Source organism: Liolophura sinensis, chromosome 7, assembly GCF_032854445.1.
Source record: "Liolophura sinensis isolate JHLJ2023 chromosome 7, CUHK_Ljap_v2, whole genome shotgun sequence".
In the NCBI taxonomy this organism is placed as follows: domain Eukaryota; kingdom Metazoa; phylum Mollusca; class Polyplacophora; order Chitonida; family Chitonidae; genus Liolophura; species Liolophura sinensis.
The window spans coordinates 56719540-56726369 of NC_088301.1; positions in this window are offsets into that span (position 1 = coordinate 56719540).

A 6830-nucleotide genomic window follows, 5' to 3' on the forward strand; every position below is an offset into this window, starting at 1 on the left:
GGAGGGCTCCGGAACAATAACATCTTGAAGGTTTGACAAAACCAGTTAAACCAAAAAACTGTTCTCTGGCATTCGTGTGCCAGTTATCAGAGATGTCAGCCATAGAATTCCCCACACACCCTTCAGATAGCGGGGGCATTATGCAGGCTAAACAGCACCTGACAGCAGACGGAGGTATTACACTTAAATCTATTTCCTTTGGAAGTGGGAACAGTCTACTGCTTGGGAGCCATTCTGAATTGCCATAGTCCAAGTACGTTATAAACACCAGTGTAGTCTCCTCGTTTTCTGTTTCGAATTCTTGAACCTTTATCACCATTGCCCGATATAGGGTATCATCCTCTGAAAATAGGCCACAGCAAGCAGCACCTGCTTTCACAACCAACTGACGTGATTCAGCTGACATGTCAACCTTGCAAAGGTGGGAAAGGTAATCTTTGAGGCAACTGCTAATAATACCAATACGCTGCAAGGTCAAATCTGATATGCAGTGCACAAAAAATTCTGAAGGTGAATTGATTACGGTGATTAGTACTGTCGGATGTTCAAAAGACATTTTAGATAACTTCCTAATCAGCTTTCTGAAGTGCTCAGTCACATTGGACTTCTCTGGATTGTTTACATTTTGTGAAGCAACAGATTTTGGGGTGTCGGCACCGTTCTGTGAAGTCCACTCCTTCTTCACAGTTATTCTCCGATGATCAGAAACACATACAGTTTTCGACACTGCCTTCTTTCTACCTGTAGTCTGGACACAGTCCCCCTCTTTACATTCATCATGGTTTGATCTCTTCTTTGGCACACTGGATTTAGATTCAAATTTGCTAGTTTCTTCTATACTTTCATTAACAGAATCTGTCCTAGAGTCTGTAGATATTTCCAGTACTGTATCATGCTCTTCAGATTTCTTAGAATGTGTGTCTCTTGACTGAGCTGGCAATGTTGAGTTACAGTTATCTCTCCCTTTTGGCACAACGGCTTCACCAGGAGCTAATCCTTCCTGTCTGTTTGTAGCACTATATTCCCTGAAGTCCAGGTTTATACAACTTTGTGGCAGTTTCTTTTCACTGGCAGGACAATTCTGCACACTGACAACGTCTGTACACTGTTCAACAGAAAGGTCTTTTTCACCAGCGCACGTTGAGGTAATAGCCTGAGTTAATGGAGTCTCTCTGGAGGTAGAAATCACAGGATCCAGTGTTGTGGAGAAAGCAATGCGTTGTAACACCAGTACATCAGACAGCTCCATATGTGCCACAGATCTGCCTTCTTCCTGCGTGGATAAGAACAAGCTGACCGTGGGCACTGTGGGGGTGGAGGTGGGTAAGGTGACACATTTGAACACCTGGGGGCGTGCCACACTTAAAACATGCGAGTTCCCCTCTGCTGTCCAATACACCTGAGAAAAGTGCCAAATATATGTGTGATTACTGCGCTCATGCTGCTCATCAGTCAAGCCATACCATGTGATTTGATTGCCGGACTTGACCCCATCAACAAATGATGTAAATATTAATGGTCATGTAAGCTTCCCTGAGTGCCCTGTGAATGTGAGTCTTAGTGCTACTGATATAATTAATGAACTCTGTGATACATCTGCCTCATTTGTTATTTTATGTGACCACATGCATCAAAATAGCAGATTAGATATGATTAATATATTTACTTACCTTATTAGATTTGATCATATGCACTATCTTAGTATTTTTTCTTATGGTTCACGTAAGTCTGACAGTGAAATGAGCACTATATTCCCAACCAACTGCAGTTCTAAACTATGGAACCTTAAATCGACCTTTCTCACATGTAATGCTGAACTTGGCTTACCCAGTCATGATCTAAGAATTGATCACCTTAATATATTCATCTGTTACCTAAAGTCGAACAAGTGGACATTTTACTCACCCAAAAAACTGAACTGAAACCTTTTTGAAAAAGCATCATAGTAAAAAACTAGTTGAAATTCCTGGATATGTTGTTGAGAGAAAAGATAGAAAAAGAAGCTGGGGGTGGTGTTTTAGTGTATGTCTCAGAAACAGTCCCAAACATTAGGCGATTTGACCTGGAAAATGACTCTCTTGAAATCATCTGGCTTGAAGTTCAACTACCCAGTTCCAGACCTTTCATCCTCAGCTTTGTTTACAGACACCCTAATGCGCCTGCCACATGGATACCGCTTCCGCTTGGAGATTTCAGTATTAACCTAGAAGAAAAAGTGCCTCCTAACTGGTTAGGAATCCTGCACCCTGACTCAACTGATATCCAGCCCAACTCGAATTACACAACAAACTAATACCTTAATGAACCACATATGTTCAACAGAGCCACAAAACATCTACTTTCACAACAAGCAAGACCTTAATTCAAGTGACCATCTTGCCATATTTATGGCATGTAAATGTAACTTCAAACGTAAATTAAATTCTCACAAAACCATCACATACAGAGCAACAAAAAACTTTGATCCAAACTCATTCTGTAGTGAGCTCCTTGCAGATGACTGGTCATTCACTGACACCTGCACAGACCCCAATTCTGCCAGTAGTCATTGGACTCAGTCATTCATAAATGTCATCAATAACCATGCCCTAATTATGACTAAACGAGTAAAAGGAGAGAAGCAACCTGAGTGGTTAAATGAAGAAATACTTAATGCAATGTGAAAAAGTCTACAACACGAAACCCTGATCCACTGGAATCAAAACAGCGAAGAAACAATGTTCACAATTCAAAAAGAAAAGTGTGATTTTGTTTCTGAAGCAATACATGATGACAAGCAAAGAAACCCCTGAAAATCATTAAAAAGCTCTCGCCCAGTTCAAATCCATCTGTCCCCAGTCACTTACAGTCTGATGTCAAAAGTAATAAACCTCAGGATCATGAAGCAATAGTTAACCAGCTTAATAAATTCTTTGTTGAAGCTGCTGTCAATCTCATTCCTGACACAACAGTTGATCCAACCTCCACACTTAAGAAACTATCTGAATTTATCTCCAAAAGAAAATCAGCAGGTAACACGTTTTCAATCCTTCTTATTACAGAGATCGATGTATATACTTATCTCCTAAATACAACAAAAAGCACAGGTTTAAATGGGTTTAGTCCTGGCTTCCTGAAATCAAGTGCCGTCATAATTACCCCTGCTATTACAAAAATCCTCAACCTCAGTATTTCCACAGGTATATTTCAGCAAAGCTGGAAGGAATCAAAAGTTCTACCATTACACAAATCTGGTCCTTCAAACAAGGTTGAGAACTACAAACCTATCTCCATCTTACCTGTGCTGTCAAAAATTCCAGAATGCCACACACATAATTATCTCTATGAGTTCAACTCCAACAACAATCTCTTGAACGACAACCAATCTGGCTTCTGCCTCCAGCATTCCTGTATCACTGTCCTTACCAAATTGTCTGAAAATTGGCGAAAAGCAATAGACGACGACTACGGCCCTGATTGACCTTAGAAAGGCTTTTCACTGTAGTCTTCTTAAACAATTAAATATATATGGATTCACCAACTTAACAATGAAATGTATAACTTCTTACCTTGAATGTCGATCACAAAAACTTAGTATCAATAACAAATTGTCTTCAGATCTACATGTCAAATCAGGAGTACCCCAAGGTTCTACTCTTGGCCTTTTACTATTCATAATATATTTAAATGACTGTTGTTTAAATGTTTCTGGCTGTTTTATGCTGATGAAGCCACACTGTACAACGCTTCCACATCTTTATCCGAAATTCAATCAGATTTAAGTTCTAATATGGAACTTATTAATCAGTGGTGCTTTGAAAAAAAATGCTTCTTAATGTGTCCACAACAAAGTCCAACCCTATTGGAACTACTCAGAAATTATAAAATTGTCATCAGTATTCCCTCAATGTCACTGTCAATGGCCAGACAACTGAAAATGTACAAAATTTGAAGCTTCTTGGCCTGCATATAGACCGTACTCTTTCATGGCAGAGTCACACTGTCTCAGTGTGCAGTACTGTGTCTAAGCTATTGTCAATACTGAGGAGGCAGAAGCCTTTTCTTCCCTTTAAAACAAGACTATTATTTTATAACAGTTATATCCTTCCTCATTTAATGTACGCTGTCCCTATTTGGGGCAGCTGTTCCAAAGGCCTACTTCATCTAGTATACAAAGTTCAAAAAAACTGCTGCAAAATTTATTTATTTATTTGATTGGTGTTTTATGCCGTACTCAAGAATATTTCACTTATACGACGGCGGCCAGCATTATGGTGGGTGGAAACCCACGACCATCCGCAGGTTGCTGCCAGACCTTCCTACTTACGGCCGGAGAGGAAGCCAGCATAAGCTGGACTTGAACTCACAGCGACCGCATTTGTGAGAGGCTCCAGGGTCATTACGCTGCGCTAGCGCGCTAACCGACTGAGCCACGGAGGCCCCGAAACTGCTGCAAAACTTATCTTAGACAAACATAACAATAAATCATCAGCTGAAACTTTTGAAATTTTAAACTTAAAGACTATACATGGAATTATCCTACACCAAAAAAATCTCAGTTTACAAATCCTTAAATGACCACTATCCTGACTATATGAAAAAGTTGTTCCCAATCAAAGAAGAGCCCCATCATGAACTAAGATCATGTACAAGCAATCAAGTAAAAATTCCTTTTCCCTGCACAGAACAACTTAAGGAAAGCTTGTTATACTCTGCAGCTGTTCAGTGGATTGCAATCTGCCTCCTCAGTTATATCGTTTAAAAATTTGCACCAAAAGTGACAGAAAGTGCCAAACACACAGACAATTGTGTCTCTATATGTGTATATATATATACATACACACGTACATATATGTATAAATTTGAACTGATTAATGGTTCATATAAATTGTTTTTTTCTTTTTAATAACCCATGTGACTGCCGAGTGGTTGTGTGAGTGAATGGAGGGCCTCAGGGAAGATCAATACTGTCATACTGACTGAGTTTGTTACCCTCTGAAAACAAAGATATTATTATTATTATTATTATTATTGATCTAACTAGTATTTAATGCCTTATTTTCAAGAATTTTATACATACAATGGCTGTGAGGTTAATGGATCCAGGAAACCCAAATGTGCAGAGGAAACCACAGCGTTTCACCAGTTTCCTCTCAAACCTTAAGACTAGGCGAACTCGCTGGATTCGAATATGCAACCTCTCTGGTCAAAGACCAATACAGTCTGTGGCAGTCAACCCTTAAACCGTCTGAGAAAAACAAGCACCCAACACCCCTCCCACCCCCCCGCCAACATACTCTCCCTCATGTAACGATGTGACGCATCTATTCCAAATTACTTTAACCATGCTACCAGAACAGTTTTAAACATCTGAGAATATTAATTTTACTGATAGGATAGAAATCAGGCAAGTGGGGAGAGGAAACCATCACCTTTCTGACGGAACTGAAATACCAACAAAGGATGAATGTGCTCCTGAAGACAAATGCTTTAGGAAAATGAGCCGATGAGACCAGTACTGAGTTATTATACCCCAAAATACAAAAAAAGCTCATTCACCAATTGATCTTTAATGGCTAGAAACCTATAAAACTTGGTGATCTGGTTGCCATAGTATCTGCCAAATTAGACAACTTTGGGTTGTAAGACAATGAAACGTTGACTTTGATATTGTGCAACACCACTTTCATTGGATGAAAGTTTATAAACAGAGATGGATCATCACATTTCCCTTTCATGTCAGACCATTCATGGGTTCACCTACTTTTTACTTTCTCATACACACTGATAATGCAAAATGTTTCATCCTTTCAGATGGGGGAGTGGCAAGTAAATACCTTAGAAAGTACACAGCGTACGGCTTGAGCAGGCAGGTTGTTAAAGGCTTCGGGCAGGTGCCACAACTGGCTCACCAGTACCATTCCACGGTTTCCGAAGTCCACAAAATACACATTCACTTTATTTGTACCTGTGCAACATATGAAGTATGCAGTAAATGACATAAACATCTGCCAAAAAGGTGCATTTTTAGAGGCCAATAAATGTCATAAAATATTACTTTTGGTGCTGAAACTTGTAATACAATTTTCTCGTAAGATATCTCTTAGCTCTGAAACAGCTTGGCCATGTTTCCAGCTTAGCTTTCACATTGTATCCACTGTGTATCATTACATTCAACTCATTCCTGTTGCCTGCACTGTCCTCGCAGTCTTAAAGTTCTTAGCAGGCAAACAGGTTTCTCACAATCTTGCAGAAATTCTGAATTCATATCACCTCGTTGTGTGGGAATAATAAAGATCATCATACAATCATACCCTCCAAAAAAATGCAGTCACTATTTTTGATGTACAATTTAGTGTAAGTGAATGATGGCAAACAATCTAAGAATACCACACCTGTAATAATGTACACGTATGTTTCCTGTACTTCATCAGAATATACATTCCAGGTCTGAGAGAAAAGCTGAATTCTGAAAACAGTAATTGCCCGAGATGCTCACCTCACACAGCTTTATTCTCTGGTTTCAGTTACTTTACAGACACTCCCATCACAGTGGCTCATGAGGAAAATGAAAACACTTACAACGCGTATTTGGAGGAATGGCGATGATGCACACTCTGTAGAAAGGCTGGCTTTCTCCTGATTTTGTTGCACACATCATTCCCTCGACCGGCTCCTTAACCCTCTGGACATCTTTTGTTTCTCGAAAATACTTGCTGTAAATGAAGCATTGAACTTGATGTGTATAGTGGTTGACTGTTCCCAAATCATTTCCATTTGTATGTTTCTGCAAATACTCCTAGATATTTAGAATTACTATTTACTAATCGCCCTGTTATTAAGAATGGCTA